The sequence below is a fragment of the Temnothorax longispinosus genome, chromosome 4 (assembly GCF_030848805.1).
Source record: "Temnothorax longispinosus isolate EJ_2023e chromosome 4, Tlon_JGU_v1, whole genome shotgun sequence".
Taxonomy (NCBI): domain Eukaryota; kingdom Metazoa; phylum Arthropoda; class Insecta; order Hymenoptera; family Formicidae; genus Temnothorax; species Temnothorax longispinosus.
Window position 1 is genome coordinate 20,983,761 of NC_092361.1, and position 19,278 is coordinate 21,003,038.

At 44.5% G+C, this 19,278-nt stretch overlaps 1 long non-coding RNA gene across 1 annotated transcript; it reads left to right on the forward strand.

Annotated features, from left to right (window-relative positions):
• Positions 1–5,461: 5,461 nt before the first annotated feature.
• Positions 5,462–8,745, forward strand: LOC139811839 (uncharacterized). Its single transcript, XR_011731754.1, has 2 exons — positions 5,462–7,849; positions 8,180–8,745. It is a non-coding gene; the product is annotated as an uncharacterized lncRNA (long non-coding RNA).
• The last annotated feature ends 10,533 nt before the right edge of the window (positions 8,746–19,278 follow it).

A 19,278-nucleotide genomic window follows, 5' to 3' on the forward strand; every position in this document is an offset into this window, starting at 1 on the left:
GGTTCAAGCGTACCCAAAAGCGCTCTATCGATGTACAACTGGATCGGGCCCGATAATCGACGTTCGGCATCGTCTTCTTGAGTCACTTCCACGTATTTGATAAGGGAGATTATCATCGGCGAGAGATCCAATCGTGAGAAATTGTTGAACGTTGTATTTGCTCCAACAATCTACGATAAATTCTACACGTCGAACGAATAAATATGTTACAGTTACGTAATCCAATGCGTAAGGAGAATCTGTGCGTGCGGGTGTACGTTTAACTTCAGAATTATATGATTTTATTTAATTAAGGTAACGTTATTCTTCGTTAAGTTTTTATTTTATTATAACTGTTTTAGAAAGACTAAATATCTTACGTATTAGATTTAATGATTCTATCATAAATCACGATATCTTGTATCAATGTCCGAGATCTCTCTCTCTCTCGATATCTGAATCTTTAACCCTCCGCAGAACACATAATTTTACTACTTTTGTCGAACACCTGGATCTTTTATGCCTAGTTAAGATTTTCTTCTAAGCTGTAATGGTGCCATAAAAAATCTGAAAAAATTCAAGTATACTTTCAAAGGCTTTAAGAATCAATTTATACCGTTATATATGCTTGATTCTTGTTTGGGTTTTTTTTATGAGTCCATAAAATCTCCGTAAAATTCGAAATTGAAATATCGAGTGGGTCTTGAAAGTCCCACGTGTTCTGCGAATGGTTAACATCGAATCTTGGACTTTAGGCACTAATTCCTACATCGCTCAAATCTTGAAGCTCTGCTACCTGTATCCCATATCCTGCAATTAATATAATTCTAATTCGAAATGATAAAGTTTGCATTAAACGTAGAATTTTGTCAAGCTACTCTCATTAACAATAAACCAGCAAAGAGTTTCCTTTTTAATCGAGATTTAATTATCGGAAGTAATTACTTCGATATTTTCGCCGAGTTCGCTAGCTCGGTTCAAACCAACAATATCGCGCTCCTTCAAAGATCGCACGTCGCTAAGTACGTCGAATGGAAACTTATCAACCGGTGACTCGGCGGAGTCGAGCGCGACGTCGCGACCGCCGTCGCCGTCGCCGCGGGACGCGGAGAAAAAGCGTCGGTGCCTATAATTATCGTCGTCTCGCCCTGTGTCCCTTTCTCGAAATCAGGACGGCGACGTGCGATCGCGGCGTGATGGAAACCGGTGGCGCGTCTCTCCCGGCACAGCTGCCGCGCACACGCAACGCCGGGGAACGCGAAGTCCGAGAGGTGAGCCGAGCCGAGAGAAGCGTAATCGCGCGCTTCCTGTTCTTGCCGCGCGGCCGCATCCGTTTGCATCCGATCATCCGATGGCCTGCATATAGGTAGGTGGTAGGTATAAGCAGGCACGCTCGTCCACGTCTCGCGCGCGCATGTCGTACATTCTCACGAATAAATTTGCGGAGCGCCGCCGTGCGTGCGCCGCATAGAAAATTGCAGGGGGGAAGCCGACGGGGGGGTTCCAAGAGTTAACCCTTTGAGATGCGAGCCACGGCCCCGATTTGACCCGCGCCGCGCTTCTGCATATTAATCCCACGTGTAGTGTCGTTCCCCTCCCTCCCTTCTTCCCCTTCACCTTTGCCACGTTCGAATAAACGCGGATATTCATTTGCAACCGCGTAAATCGCAAAAGGAAAAAAGAGCGCGTTTATAAAGAATGACGAGATGAGAATGACAAATAATATCCCAAGGAGAACAGAAAGTTAAAATGATGTCAGTTTGTCATACCTATTGACAAATTTATGTCATACTTTTGTCCGAAATAACGTCAAATCGACATTATTTTGACTGTTCTGTTCTCCTTAGGACAGAAAAATTTTTTTTTAATAGACTATTGGACACATAGATAGATGTCTTACACAGAGAAAAAAGAAGCGTCAAATAAAAAACTTATAATATTTAAATTAACGTGTTCATTGTTTCGTGTACATACGTAACATTCTATAATCTTCTTACAAGAATTTCAACTTTTCATTTCAACTTGTTTTCTTGGTTGAACTATGTAACGTGACTTTATGCTAGTAAGTTTTCCTCGTTTAACGCAATATATAATCTCACTTCAAGATTTGAAGTTTTCACGTTAAAGCTAAAAATATTTTTAAATCAAGAATACTCTTTTTTTTGTATAGATAAGTACTTGATTTACGACTGTCTGGTTTCTTATTCCTTGCGATTTGTCAGCTTTACGCGTACGCGTGTAAGCGTTAGTGCAATTGTACGTAGAATCGAGCGTAAACACACCGCTTACTCCGATCAAAACACGATTATCTTGATTGCGAATCAATCGAGGCGACTTAAATAAGATTAGATAGATAGCTCGCCGGTTATGATGCAAGCGCGATTCGTCGAGACGGACACGAAGTTCCTGCCGTGACGGGCAGAAAGTTGAACAGCACAATGCGAGAACTGATAAACCCGATCTCACGAGGTTTCTTCTTTTCCGTGTAACAGACGCGTTACGAAATAACGTTTCCCGTCGTCAATTCGATATCCTATTCGATCTCTCAACGAATACGATTTCGTAGTCCAATTGCGCGAATTTCCGCGCAAATATTCTCGCGCGAAACAACTTTCCCCCCCCCCCAAAAAAAAAACTTACATTATGGGGTGCGTTTCGATTCCTCATTCCCCACCTGGGTGTTGAAAATCTATAGTGCACTTAACATATACTATAGGATTTTTAGCACTCGGGTGGGGAATCCGAACGCAGTCCTACACATGTCTGGAAAGGTGAAATCGCGCGTATTTTTTGGAGCGCGTCATCGTTCGATGAACGGCGAAGGACACGAGCGATTATTTATCGCGTTATTCGCCGGCGAATCGATGACGAGGTGATGTTAAGTACAACGCTCGTTCGCCTTCGCGGCGGATCTTTTTTTTTCGATTTTGCCTGACCGCAAGAAGAAGATGCAGAAGAAGAAGAAGGAGAAGAGAGAGAAGGAGGAAGACACACACATGCACACACCCACACATACGCACACACATGGGAGTGCCCCATCGAAAATTATTCCGTGGAGTGTATCTTGGCATCCGATGATTGTGCGCCAGCGGCTAGAGTGGTCGGTCTCTCTTTCGGAGTGCACGTGCGCCTTGCACGTGTTAGCTGTGGGGCGACTCTCCCGATCCCCGGCTGCCTACAAGACTGTAACATCGTATCAGGAAGAGGCATGGTGGACGAGAGAGGGTGATGAGGGGGAGAAAGAGAGGGAAAGAGAGAGAGAGAGAGGAGAGAGAGGCGGCTATAACCATACGCTCACTTGCCTCGTCTGGCGCACTCTTTCTCTCGTTAAACCCTCATCTCGCTCCTTCCTTCTCATTTATCTATTCGCCTTCCTATGTACAATCTCTGTTCGTCGAACGGAGTATTATGGCGCTAATTGCGAGTACCGTCGGATCTTGATAAAGCGCGCCTCGAAAGGGAAATACAATCCTTCATCAGAGGATTCGGCATAGCGAAAGAAATAGTAGAGGTTTGAAAATCGAAGCGAGATCGTCATCGGGGGGTATTTCGGTTCTTGCAACTGGTAAAACAACGAGCATTGGAAATGTGCCGTACGTATTATTTGTTTCATTCGTGTATCGTGTCGTGTGCGTGTATTACGCGTGTGTGCAATGCGTATTACTATTTATTCACTTTTAAAAGCCTCAAGAGTGCAAAGTAGAGTAAATAAATCATAAATTATATAAAAGAACACACGAGGGTAAGAACATATAATGTGTACATTATTAAGAACTAACAAGTTAAAAAGCACTGAAAGATTGTGAGTAACGTCATTGGTCCGCTGCTCTTTGCTTTCGAATAATTATACACGCGAATACTATCGTTCCACTTGCCCAGCATGACCAATCTGAAATGCATATCGATTCGGCAAGCGATGGAATTGTCATGACAGCGTTTGGACGTTTGCTCTTTCTCTCGCTCTCTCGGTGGGACCGGGCGATAAAATGGCAAAGCGGAACGTGAGCCGGGGACAGAAATCACGGGCCGAGGAAGCGCGTGGATCCACTATTTGCGCAGCTGTTCAAACCGCGTTCGCACTGCGAAAATACTACCTCGTCATCCGTTTTTAAAATACCCGGAATCCTCTGGTATTTTAATGCTGCGGCACGGCGCGGCACGGCGGCGTGCATACGCGTATGCACATGCGGCGCGGCGGCGCGAGTCATTAACGGGGCGAGAAACATCTTGACCTGTTTCTCGAGGTGTGTCTCGTCCTCGTCCTCGTCGTCGTCGTCGTCGGTCGTCGTTGTCGTCATGCGATCTGGAGCACTCGCTCGTCACCAGAGATCGGTGTTATTCATCCATTTTGCAACTTTCACAGGAAACGGACGTCTAGAATTCCACGCCGCGTCTACACGTCGCGATCGTAAAAGAATGCTGCGCGCGAGCTGAAAAATTTCAAGTCACACAGCGTGTAAGCGCAATTTAATTATTCTTCAAGTCCTACGTTCTCAATCGTGCTACTTAACCGGAAACAATTTTAAATATAATTACGTTCGTCATGTTTCTTATGGTTCTTTCGTGCTTTAATCCTTTACACGTATCTTACATGACAAATAAAGTGAATCGTAGAAACATTTTAAAAACATCATTATTATAAAAAAAAATATTAAGGCCAACAGGAACTATTATATTGCTGTATCTTAAGCGGTATAAAGGCGTGATAGTGACTCTATAGTATGATCTGTTACGTATCTCATCTCGAATTTATTCCTACGCGCGAAAAAAGATCGAGAAGAAAATCGTAAAATATAAATCGTTGCAAAATCGAGCGAAATTCCTTGCATTTCCGATGAGGGGGATAAAGCTATACCGAGGGTATTAATCCGTATTTCGGGGGAATTTCAGGCTCTCCTCCGGGACCTCTAGGACCATCCTGCCATCTTCGGCACAAATACGAGATCCATCTGGTATTTTTCAGGTGCCCTCGAACACGGGTGAGAGACGAGGGAGAGCGGTACATTGTCATGTGTGTGTGTGTGTGTGTGGAAACTCGGCTACTTCGTGCCGGCGCGGCACCCTGTGTGTGGTATTAACCGAAATACCGAAAACCGGGGGGGTTTTCAACGGGCACCGTTATAACCACCGCGTGCAGATAATAGAGAGGCATGTTCTCCACAATGTGTATAGGCAGAGTCGTTCTGGAATACCACGGAGACTCGGAATATCGTAGAAATAAGACACCTGCTTCGAACACGGCCGGTGCCTGGGTCTTCTCTCTCTCCCTCTCTCTCTCTCACCTGGAAAATTTCTTCTTTCCCATTTTCAACCGAGTATTGGAAAAGAGTTGTACAGACGAGGGGAAAAATAGTGGAATTTTTTAGGGAAAAAACTCTTTGAAAGCCGCCATTGTTTCAGCCGAAAAATCGTGACTCGGTCGTAAAGATCGAATTATGATTACGGTACCCTCATTGATTACAGCGGTACCCCGTAACCCCTGTCGCCATAATTCTCGAGCAACGAGCCTCGTTGTGTGGCTCTCGTGTTTCTAAAACTAGGCGAGTCGCGTGAAAAAGTCCAGAAATGCCACCCAGCAGCCACCCGTGAGAGTTATTCGACACCGCTTTCCGTCCGACGCGGAACACACAGCGTCGAGTACACACAAAAGTTCTTCTGTGCCAACGAGAAATTTTTCTCCCTTTTCTCCCCGCGAGGTCCATTACCAAATTTATTTTAGACACGAAACAGATTTGATCGCGTTGGAGCGGTTTCTAGTTTAAGACCAAAAGCGAGCGCTTCGTGCGTGGAAGCTCCATTTTCGCGACGGCGACAACCGCGGTTTTCACAACGGTTGGTTTTATTTTAATGAGTTTATACATTTTAAGAGACCCTCTCCCCCGCCTCGCTCCTTCGTTATCTCGAGGTATGCCGCGTATCGATATCCGAAGGTATTGAAACATCGCTCGCGGGCACAGGGAGCATAATCTTCGCGGAGCGTCGCGGGAAGGTACAAAGGGGCGGGCGGGAAGAAAGGACGAGCCATGGAAAAAAGAAGAGAAAGAGGAAACCGAGTGGCTCGCAGGAAGAGAAACGGACGCGCGCAAACGCGCGCGGAGGAGCAACGGGAGAAAGATCAAGAAAAAGAGAAAGAGTGAGGGACAGGTAAGAGGCGAGCTCTCGCGCGCAAAGGTGACCGAGGCTAGCCGGCCTGGTCGGTTTGGCCCCGTGGGAACGCGTTGGTGGCCAGCTGCACTGATTGCCATGAGAGGACGTGACGTAGCGTCGTCGGGGCGCGCATACGCGCGCGCACACAGCCACACAGCTTCGCGCCCGCGCGCGCGCGCGCATTTCCCACACACAAGAACGTCATAAGCCCCGCTCTCGCCCGTGCGCTCGCAGTTGCGCTTGCGTGCCGTAATTGGCGATGGTAGTGGTGTGGAGAGATGGTTGAAGTCGCGCGGGTACCACGGCGCGGCGGTGGGGCCCGTAGGGAGCTCGGAGTACGCGGAGAGGAACGATTGGGGGTATAGGGAAGGGGGACGCGCGAGAGAGGGCAGCGCGGAGGGACCCGGCCCGACCGACGGCGACGGGGGAGGCGAGAAGAGGAAGAGAGAGGGAGGGGGACCGGGGGGGGCCTGCATTCCAGAGAGGCGCCGGCCAGTCTGCGGCACACCTGCGCGTTCGGTTGAATCACGGCGCCTCCGACATAACCCAATCTCGTCGTCCTTCTCCGATTCGTTGCGTTTCAAGCCGCTTCGTCCGTCCTCGTCGCGCTCGCGCGACCACTCGCGCGTCTGTCTCTCTCTCTTTCTCGCTCCTTCTTTTTCTCCGTCGCGCTCCCTCGACCTCGTCTCTCGAAGGCATTGGTCTCTCTCTCTCTCTCTCTCTCTCTCTCTCTCTCTCTCTCTCTCTCTCTCACCCTTTCCCTCTCCCTCATCCTCTCCCCATTTTGTCGAACTGTTTCTTTCCGACGCCGGTTTTCTTCTTTTTCTCTCGGCAATGCGGAGTGACCGCGTGTTTCGTGGCGCGAAATGCGTGCGTCTCCGCTCCGTGCGTGGCGACCCATGGCGATGTGTCCCTGTCGCTCCTTTTCTCTCTCTCTCTCTTTCTTTCTGCCCCGAACGTTCGCCATTATTGCCCATTCCATTTTAAGCAGCGGTTTTCTCTCCCCGCCGCTCTCCTTCGGCTCTTTTCTTCGCGACTTCTGAATAATTCTGATTCTCTCCTTATCTCGCAACGCGAGTGCGTACCGCGTACGTGGGTAACATCCTTGGGGTTCCGCTCCTCCGCGTTCCGTGGGAGGATCGATCGCGAGAGTATCGCGAGGTGTCGAGTCGCACACACGGCCCACGGGGGCCACGGTGGAGAGCGCCGCCGCGCCGGGGGGTAGGCGAGATATACGGCTCGAAAGACCCCGGGTAGGTAGGGTACCGTCGATCTTACGTGCAATCAGCGGCGCGCAGGTGTCCGTCGTCCGTCCGTCCGGTGCGTCTCTGTCAGTGCCGCAATCTAAGCCGGCCGGCCGCGGCCGCCGTAGCAACGGCTTCTACGAGCCGACACCTGTTTCCCGTCGAGGCCGATGTATGCGTGTTTGATGACGCGACCGCGATTGCGTCGCGTTTCGCTTAGCTCGAGACACGCAGGGGGGGTCCGCGATCGAGAGAATTAAAAATCAAGTCGGCTCGCAAACTCGATTAGAATTCTCCGAGGATAGAAGTAGAGATAAACACGCGGGTAAAAAGGATACTCTTGATTTGAAAATTTTAGTTTCAACGTGGATATCTTGAAACAAGATTGTATTGCGTTAAACGAAAATTTGCTTAAATAAAATCATTTATAATTCAACCAGGAAAAAAGTTGAAGATTATAGGTCGCGTATATCTATACGGTATGTAAATTTTAATTTGACAATTCTTTTTCTTCTCGAGGAAATGTACATAAATTCACGCGAAAAATATTACACAAGATCCAAGCCGAGCGCATATTGGCACATTTCCTGTTTACTTGATTGTTATCATGTCGGTCGTGACTTACTTAATATCATTAAATTAGTTTATTAGTTTATTGGTACATAAGAATGACAATTACGACTTGCTGCAAACTTGTACGCAATTGTCGCCGAAGTTGTAAGATTTACTATAAACAACGTTATAGACGCCTTTTAAATACAAGCGCGCGTTCGCCTCTTCCCGATTATTATCTCTCGGATACTTTCTAGTCACGGAGATCCACTATCACGCGCGGGCATCTACGCCTCAATGGTCACACTATCCGAACGAAAGCCGAGAGCCGAAGGAAGAGGGGGAACGAGATGAGAATTGGACGATTTACGCGTGGAATAGAGGCGGTTACGATATGCCGCCGGACGGACGTGAGGGATCTGAGGCTCATTCAGTGACGTGGGAACGTGTGCAGATACCATTCATAAGTCGGCCATGTGATGCGTAGAGCGGTAAACGCCCGTATGTGAACCTATGTGAACTCGTAAGTGCGCACATGGTCGAATCTTGCGCGCAACGTGGCCCTCGCCGTGCTTCCCTATTGTATATTGTTATCGAAGCGGCGCACGGGGCTATCGAGAGCATTAATTATTTCACAGCTGTCTCTCTTTTGCGATACATATGTCCTTTTGTTCGAAATGCATTTTCTACTTGCGACAGTCTTTGATCGGGAAAAATTTAATAAATAATATGTAATATCGATTCTACGAGCATAAAGAAATGCAACGGAGAGAAATATAAAAAATTAATTAAGTATCAATAAATCATAAAAGTGTATTTTTAATACGACTGTCGTTAATTCTAAAATTCACTCTAGCATCGTATAAATATTTTAACATATGTATTCAATTTATTGTGATTAGTAAAGTTGATAGATTTCCGATGATGGAATAATAATTTATATAAACATGTTGTGTGCTCTTAAATTTTTTTTTAATGAGCTGTTTTTGCTTTCATTAATTTCTTTCTTAAAAAAATGAACAATATAAATTTAAAATATTTTTTTTATATGATTTCAAAATTCAAACTGGGATAGTGCAGCTGATGAAATACATAATTTAATTAGAGAAAAACTATTAATGCCGATGGTGCATATTTGAATTAAGATCTATCTTTTTGAAAATACGTTTTATTTTGACCAAAATAGCAATTTCATATGACCCCTTTATTTTGTTCGGCCGATTCTATTTGGGAAACTTGCACTTCTTTCCCCAATATTTTCCGGCCTTTTCGTGAGAAAAATCTAAATCACACGCGTGTAACACGCTCGAACTGATCTTGTAGCTGTCACGATCGAGAAACCGTCTCCCTCCCCCGTCCCTTCTACCGCAATCTTTCCTACACAGTTTTACAATGAGCGTCGGCGGAGGGCGGGGGGGGGGGGATTCGTGGGAGCCTGTTTTCCGTTCTTACCTCGTTTCACCGCGTACGCGATTCCAACTCGTCATCGTTTTGTTGTCGGACAGAAGAGAGAGGGAGAGCTCGAATTTCTGCCAAGATCGGTGAACGCGCCTTGGGCGATACGTCCTTGGACCCTTTAAAAAAAAAGTCTCTCGAAGGAGGGATTTCCAGAGGAATAAATACACGTTATTAAATAATCTTATACAGCTTATCGACGATATATGGTCCTCTTCCAGAAGATCCTATCGATCTTCGGAGAAAATATTGTCCTATATATTTAATCTCTAACGAAGAATCCGCTTTTGATGTAGTATCTTAACGGTTAATTAATTTTTTTAAAGAGCAATAGGATTATAATATGATAATGATTATATGTACATATATACAATTATACAATATTCTCTCTGTCTCTCTGTTGAATGGAAAAATATTGGAATCAACGAAGGAAACAATTTTTGAAGTACGGATCTAAAATGTGCGAAATGTGGGAATCGTTAAGGCGCTTTCTAGGCATTAACGGACGACTGCGACAAGTGCTGATAGCGCGAAATCATTAGACATCAGCGTCCGTCCACGTGACTGGGATTTTGTCGTGTCGGCGCGGCCGAGTTGCCGATTCATAGAGTGCCGGCGTACCTGCCGGCGCGCACCTGTACACCTGAGCGAGACCAGGTTTATCGCCGTAACAGTCTAGGTAGCCACCTGTGCGGCAGGCAGAGATGGTCGCACAGGTGTCTTTTAAAGCGTTTCATTAATTACGAATGGGGGTAACCCGACGTGGGTTCTCTCCAACAGCGGCTTCGCCCGTCGTTTCGCGCATTCGGCGATAAACCCGCAGCAGTTTTTCCCTGCTTGACCTCGACCCCCCCTCCCCTCTCCCTCTCCTCCCCACGAAAGCGGGCCGGTACCTTTCTGAGAGAAACAAAATTCCGTGTAGCACACGGAAGTGGGATCGTATAACGCGAACGTGGACGAACGTGAACGGGGGCGAACGTTTTTATTCCTGGCCACGCGGAGAGACGGAAAAAGAATGCTCGGCCGTCTCTCGGTGATGCAATCGTTGCAAACGCGCCCGCGCTGGCGCAATAAATTCCAAGCCGAGCTCGGTCGGAGATCAAGGTGACCAAATGTATGAGAGAATCTTGTAAAAAGAAGGAAAAAAAACGAACAAAATTATGTAGCGAAGAAACGGCTCCCTGAAAATTTTCTATAGCGCACGGATGGTCAAGTCAGCTCCTTCACGCCCTTAAAACGCCGTGAAAACAGCGAATCGTCATTTTTGCTGGATTTCTTTTGGGCGATTTTTTGTTGCGTCTCTACGTCGACAAAGAAGCTTCGACGGAGGAGAAGTTTTCGAGAGAAGTGCCGTTGTTTCAGGGTTTCGGTCAATACTTTCGCGATCGCGCGCGACGAATGCTGACATTGCTCGGCGACGCCAGGTGTCTTTCTTTCTTTAAGGAACGACCTCGTTAAAGGACACACGTCGTTTCACCGACCAAAATGATCACTAAGGCGGTATTGAGTCACGTTTTTTGCTGAAACCTATTCGTCAGATTTCGCTGAGCTCGACCAGACGAGAGAGAAGTGTGACTTGTGAAATTTTTCTAAAGAAACAAAACTTGTATTCAATCAATGAATTCTATTCTTCGCTACGAAAACACTTGTAATCGCGATATCTGCCTTTCATTCTTAAAAACTTACTTTAAAACATGACTAAGAGAATAGATTATATGACGATTTGTGCTCCAGTGTCGTTTGAGAATTTTACAACAATTGACACGTTAGCTAGCTCTATCTTATTAATTATATCAGTTGCAATTAATAGCAGTATTGTAATAACAAGTGTGAAGAAATTTAAAGAAAAAATAACTACGTTGTATCAATAGTAGAAAAATTGGCGCGTGAATCGAAAATTCTGACTTCCACGACAACAGATTCCACTTTTACAACGGAAATCATTAATAATAATAAATTTTGCAATTAATATAAAATTTTATTTAATAATGTCTATCAGCAATATTTCGGATTACCTATTAAAAAATTGTTCAAGTCGCAAATCGGAGCCGGCTGTTTTCTTCCCGAAAAGAGGAGACAATTCCGACTCTCGAATAATTACCAATATTTGTACGAATATTTATACGAAGTATCGAAGCGAGAGGAAAAAGTGTTTCACACGACACGGACGCGGACGCGGTACCCACGCATCGATGCGCACCCGGCTGGCATTCGCGGGATTAACCAGGCGCATTCCAAGCTCGAGGCGGGTGTTTCCGAGCGTCGTGATGCCCGGCCATTTCTTTGCGTTCCTTTTTTTCGTCTCACCGGGTCGCAACGAGCCCGTGCGAGGCCGGATGAGAGTTTCGTCGTCTCTCCCACAACCGACGACCACCCGGTCTCGACGGTCTCTCTCTCTCTCTTTCTCTCCTGCCAGAAATTCCTCTCCGATTTATCGTGCATCACGGTGCGGCGGCGCGTCTGTTTATCTACCGAGATTACACGATCCTGTCGAGAGGCCGAGCCTAGTATTACTCCTATCTGCTGGTGCTTCGCTACCAACTCGCAGCGAATTACCGCTTGCGAACGCTCTTGAATCTACGAGCGATCAGATGGAAATTGAAAGAGCGTTACGATTAGTCTTCGGGCATATGGCAATATTCGCAATTAGTTACTAGCGGAGCAGCGTTTTACGTATTCCATTATCTCGGAATACGTAAAATTTATTTGTCGGGCTCTAAAAATAGAATTGCCATCGAGAAAGCGATCAGCTCGGAACGAGGATGTAACTGGCGCGGGGTACGAAACGCGACTTTATACGAATACCGTATCGAGTAGCGATAGGATTAAGCTGAAAATTCGCGAGAAGTCACAGCGGGAGCACGTATGTACGCACGTTCGACCGACAAAAAACGTGAATACATACCGCGTCTGACAGCGGGGCAAGAGGGACAGAGGTAATCGGAAGAACGAGACGGGTCGGAGGGGGGAGGGAGGCCTTAGATAGCAGCGCGTAATAAAAGAGCGAAGAGAGGCAGGGGAAGAAGGAAAGAGAGAGAGAAAGACAGAGAAAGGGAAATTTCTCTCTTTTTGAGATCGAAGATGAAGAGGAGGTGGAAACGGAGAAGAACAAGAAGCCGGCCGAGATGTAGGTAGATACATACGTACGCACAGGGATTCAGGTGAGCCGCGGAGAACGAAGGAAGAGAGCGAGGAAGAGAAACAGAGAAAGAGAGAGAGAGAGAGAGAGAGAGAGAGAGAGAGAGAAGAGGAAAGAGAGCGAGAGAGAAGACCGAAAAACGAGAAGGTAGGTGCCGGCGATATCGTGCCTTTCTTCCCTTTGCCACCTTGTTCGCCATGGCCGAACGGCGGGGGGCAGCGGAGAGGGGTCCATGCACACACAGTGCGCGCGATCTCGTCGGCGGCGGCTAGTGGTGGTAGCGGGGATTGCGGAGCGGCGTGGCGCGGGGGGGGAAAAGGGGGGAATACTCGAGGCATCGAGAGGGGACTTGGCGACAGACTGGCGGGCGCGCACCTGCACTCGCTCCGGCCGCGAGAGAGCCGACAGTCAGGGGCGCACCTACCGGGGCGCGGACTCTGCTCCTCCGCGGGGGGAAGACGACGCGGAGCGGAGCGGAGTGGAGCGGAGAGAGAGAAAGATACAAATCACGCAGTGCCGCAGCCGGTGCATTTCTCGTCCGCGCTTATCTCCCGCACTACTGGCGCACGGCCCGTTCCACTTTCAGAGCCCGGTCTTATTTTCCACCTTCTTTTTATCCCGCGTTCCTCCGTTCTTCCCCCTTTATCGTTTCCTCCGTGCGAAAACGCGCGCTCGTTCCTCGGTCGTCGTCGATATTCTCGCGCGGCGTACCATCCCGCGTTAGCGTTTGAAAACGTTGCATCTTATACGCGGATACGATTTGATCAAAACAATGCATGGCTCGTAGAATGCCTTGCTCGAATTCGATCTCTTATTTATTTCCTAATAATGCGAGTTGATTTCATTTTATCTTTTATTTTTCAGATTGTCGACTAAAAATCGTTAGGACTTGGAAAATACGCGTGTATATGATGAAGAATTACGTAGAATTAGTTAATTATTTACAAAGGATCGGGAGGTTTCAATAAGACTGATCCGCGTCGAGAGTGTGACATCGCTATTTTAAAATATAAAAATATAAAACGGGAAAAAAGGATTAGCTACTATGTATAGCAAATCTAGTTGTAAAATATGGATAACTAACATTTTTTGCAGCGAGAGCTGCATCCATATTTTACGACTAGATTTGCTATAGCAGCTAACCCTTTTTTCCGTGTGTATATATTCGCTAGAAAGTTTCAAGTCAACGTTCGTCCCTGCGCGAGAGAGCTCAGGCTTATTCGCAATTAGCCACGATGTTTATTAATTATCCGACACATGTGGCGGATCCGCGTAGACGGCTGGTTTCTAGTCGCGTGTCTTTCTCCTTATTCCACGTAATTTCGACGTAGGAGAAGCAGTCCTCCCTGTCCTTTACAAAATCCGCTTTAGGCACCGGCGAGAACTCAGGTAATATCTACCGAGAGAGATGAATGAAAGACTCGAGTACGCGCGCGCGCGTGTGTGTGTGTGTGTCGATGTAATAAAAAATTTCATTGAGCTTTTCGACAAAATAATTTCTCACGCGTTATTTTACCCATATATAAATTGTAAAATTCAGATAAAATTGGACACTCTTGTCCATAATCCATCGCAGGGTCGTCACGTTGCAACGAGATATGTTTCAGATCTCTTTTCTGGAGGCCTTCCTTTCCAGACTCCGTCAAGGAGCCAGGAAAATCGCCAGGTAATTGGAGAAGGCCCGAGCGCGCGCGATGGAGCGATAAAGCGAGCGCCAAGCTTCGGTATGCTCGCGGACGGTTCATGAATATGGATCGGCAGAGTAATCGGCGAAATAAGGCACGAGACACGAACATCGCGATTAGCCGTCCGTGTGTGTGTGTGTGTGTGTGTGCGTGCGCGCGATTACGATGTACGCTCGGATTTATCCCGGACGCATAATGATTCCGGGGACAGTAATGGATCCCGAGAGTGGAAACGACCGCGGGAGCGATTACACCTCACCCCGACCTCCGCTTTCCACTTTTGTCCGTTTATTGTCAGTTTTATTTTGTCGCGGCACTGCGTTTCTCTCGCGTACGGGTGCGCCTCCCGTTTTGCACATCTGACCTTTCCGCACACGCCGGTTATTTATAAGATCCGCGCGCTACGACCGTGATTTTAACGCGAGGTCGTTATGCAAATCGCGATGAGGGCGAGGGCCCTTCCCCCCCCCCTCTTCGGTTTATCGCGTTCGTTAAATATCGGATTTTACACGCTCTCGCGGTAGCGCCGCGCGATTTTATCCTTCGTGTGTTTATCGCGCCGGACAAGGAGATGAAATTAAGACGTCAAAGCTTAGGCTCCGTATCGGAGAGTCCTGTCCTGAAATAATTACGTCGTAACCTGACGATTTTATAATTCCAGCTCATATATTCCACGTGTTTATCGCGCTGGACAAGGAGACGAAGCAAATTAAGACATCAAAAGCTTGGATTGACGATAAGACGTCAAAATTAAGATATCAAAAGGATCTATTTCGAAATCTTAAATAATTACGTCGTAACTGACGATTTTATAACTCTATTCCATATTGAGAAGTGCCTGTCGTAAAACTAATTTTAATTTGCAGATGATATAAAATGCTCAATTTGAATTACAATTTAATTAAACATTTAAATTTTGAATCGAGATGGGAACTGTGTCAACTATAATTCTGTATTAATATGCTGATTCAAGTTTGTGAAATTAATTTTAAATTCAGCGGAAAGAGTAGATATATCGAGAGTGTCGAGATCGTCCTTTCGCAGCTCGAAGCGTGAAAATTGCAACCGTAGAATGTAAAAGTGGCGAAAATCAATCGTCCATAACGCGAGTCAGGATTTACAAGGCGAAACGGAAAAAACGGCATGCGATAAATATGCGGTTTTACTCATGCGGTTTAATTTATTGCCACCGTTGGAATTGTCACGTGTGCTTAACAGATAAGGGCACCCCTCGCGTCACAAGAGATTCGTACGAGATTAATTGCCGTCTCTGAGACACATATTTGTGCGGGCCGATATCATAATGAAAAAAATCACATTGGGGTCATCATCCATAAACAAAAAAAAAAGACATTCAGATTATCGTGTTTTTTTAAGTTCATCATTTTAAATATGAAATTTGTAAGGATAACGTTAATCATGTTACGATATAAGACAGCGAATATTTTATAATAAAACTTTATGGTACAATTCTGATAAAAATTGAAAATTAAGAAATAAAAACAGAGACAAAAGACAAATACAAAAAGCTGTTTCAGAAGGCCATCCATCCATCAGGACACGATCGTTCGCGGATTAGTCGACGAGTTGGTAAACACACGTGGTGTAGCGTACGTGTGTATCGGTGCCAAAGTAAATTCTGTGATATCGAAAACACTTTTCGCTTGATAATCGTTTAATCACTCTCTGACGAGTTGTACGTCGTGTCGCAGAAAAAGTGGGAGAGCGTAAACGGCACGTAGATATTGGACCATGACGCGGCATTTGTTCGAACGACACTTTGCGTTATAAAGTAAATAATGTATATCCGCTCTTAATAAAGTAAATAATGTAAGTAATTTTCAAGCGACGGTAGAGTTTATAGGTGTGGAAAACATTTTTTTGCGATTCGTCAGTCTGATTCTCTGATTTTGTAAGAGGATATTCAATTTTATAACAACGAGAATAAGAATTTTATAAAGTCTCTTGAGTATGTAATATATATGTGTTGTAAAACGTATTCTATTGAATTTATTGTTGGAATAATAAAATAACTACATATTTATTAGGTATAAGAAATATATTACACGATTTAGGAAAACCGTTAATGTTACTTTTTATTGCTAAGATTTTCCTAAATTTCGTAAATTTCTCCCGATCCGCGTAAATTTTAGATAAAAATTACGTAATCTTTTTCTCAATTGTGCGACGACAATATATTGGAGATAATAAAATAAGATTAGAAGATTTGTTGATGACAATCGATTATGGGTCTTATCGATAACACTATACGTAACTGAGATACTTATTTTACTATGATAAATTCGTGTCAGTATTATACGACTAAAAATTGTAATGTATAAAAGATACAGGCCTTTTTCGAAATAAATTCTTTACATGATTTAAAAAGGGTGCTTATTAGTATCAAAAGTTAAATCGATTATCGTGAATTTACTGTTGTTCCAACAAAAAGCTGTGTTTTAAGACTGACAAATAATCAGCGCGCAGTTTACTGAGTTAAAAAAAAAAAATTTACACAGAAATATTATTATTATTCTTAGGCCACCAAGATCGAGCTCGAACAAAAATGGCATCTTCTCGGATTAATTGAAAAATAAATTCGTAATTTTGATAAACTGCGACATGTAAACTCATTTGTATTTTCTCTGTTGGGACATGTTATTGATTAAATATATATGTATGCATGATTGCGACGTGTGATCGTGAAGTAGGTGAAAAACAGATCTTTTGTTAGTGCCAAAAACTGAATTTGTCAAATCCGCGTCAAATGCTTGTTAAATGCTACTATACATGTATCGATATAAACTTGAGCATGTATATGTAATGGAAGTGTGTTGGTTACTGGTCTGTGGGAGAGAACGATCGTTTCGTCTTTGGAACACGTGTGTTCTTATCAACGATCATTTCTTTCGCGACTTACGATAACAGTTTTGCGAAGCGTAATTTCTGTCCGATGGCAATTCTGTCTCACGGACCTCGACGGTCTGCCTTCGATATTTTTGTAGCTCTCCTTGCATGCAAGACTTGTATTAATATACGCCATTGAAATAAATGTCAAAAGAATGAGATTAGTTAATTATTTCCCTACAGATTATCGTTTTTTAACTACCGACCGACTTTTTAAAAGCCAAGATGTTATACAAGAGATCTTATCTCGTATTATCCTATATGTATATGTTTTTTCTTCGGAGTTCTTTATTACATTACCACCAAGAGCGCGTGTATAAATTCATAAATTGTATGATGCGTAGGTATTAAGTATATGTGATTACCTGCAAGCTGGATTTATAAGTTCATCAAGTCTAAATAATCGAGCAGATCAAGTCATTTCTGCGGCATCGACGCTACTCGCGCAACATACAGATCGCGACATCTTGCGTGAGTATCAACTACAAACTTAACTTTATATTTAAAAACGCTATAACGCAGGTATTTTAAATTGCGCGATAAATTATCACGATTTCATATATGCAATTTGTTACACTGATTTGCGTAGGAAGAAAACATTTATTTAAAAAATATATATATTTCTTCTTCTGCGATGAGACAGAGAGAAAGAGAGAGAAAGTGTATACATGTGTGTGGTGTGTGTATGCATTTAAATATAATTTTATTTATATTACATTTCAAACTGTAATATATCACTTTAAATTACGCGTTTGGAATTTTGCATCATCTAAATGGCAGTACCAGAGAGAGGCCATCCCGGCTTTTTTCGTACGACCGTCGAAAGCCCCTGTACACTACCGTCAGTACTACGTAGCCACGTTCATTTTCCGACACTGCCGATGACTGCCGATAAAACATCATTTTGGTGCGCGTCCATGCTACATCTGCAAATGCATAGTGTTATACGTAATAACGCGTACACCAATACATTTGCAGATGTAACGCGGATGCGCACCTGGGGACCGCGCGTATTCTCGAGCCTGCCCTAATAATTTTCGTATGCTCTGATATAGGCTAAAGACGATGCACGCACAGAGAAGCGTAATCAACCAATCATCATCGAGAGTTTTACAATGGCGGTCTATTTGCTCTCGAGGATTCTCGATTGTAAATGGTTGAGGATCAGTTTAATATTTATATATCTAAATAAATATCTAATAGCCTTTTCTCTCTTTTTCTCTTCTTTCACTTAAAATCGGGACATAAGACATCTAAGAGATGTGTAAAATATGTCTTTTAGACGTCTTATGTCCTGCTTTTGGACATATGTGTGTGCTGTCTGGGTTATTTCACAGAAAAGAAAGTGTCAAATCAACACTCGATATGCTTGTATATACGTAAGAATATATAATCTTGAAATAAGATTATACTTGCGTTAAACGAAGAAAATTAGTGTTAAACGAAGAATTATCTAGTTGAACCAACGCAATATAATCTTATTTCAAGATTATATATTCTTGCGTATATACAAGCATATGGAGTGTTGATTTGACACTTTTTTCTCTGTGTGTTCAAATAAAATATGTATCTCCTATCAATTTAAGAATTCGAATACGGGACAATTAGGCCTTTATGGAAAATTTTGTAAGCAAAACGAATAATATTTGGCGAACAAGCAACAACAGAGAATGTTTTGTAGTTATGTAGTTGATATTCATACGCATTTTGAAGCAAGCTCGCTCCCTCATTCGCGATCGTTTGCGTCGTTTGCGATCCCAACAAGCAAAGTGCGACTTGAAATGCGCGATCGTTCTGCTCAATCGCTCAATTAATCATTAATTCCCGCACTTAACGAGAGATTCTAACTATTCATTGAAGCGTCTTTCCGCCACGCGATTTACTCATTCGAAGAAATCGAAACGGAGACAGCGAGACGTAAATTCCGAGGTTATCGTTTCACCGCGACACGCGGAGCAACGATTCCGTTAAGATTCGGATATATCGCGCTTCTCGAAACACTTATTTCTCAAGTAAAATTAACTCACCGATCACCGGAACACTGCCGAGAGATCCGCCAAATCACAGCCGGGAGGGTGAGACGTATACGGCGTCCAGCGCTACGGCATTCGGCATTTATTTCGCCCAGCGACGGCATCCCACTTCGTTTCACTTGACACAAGAAGGAACA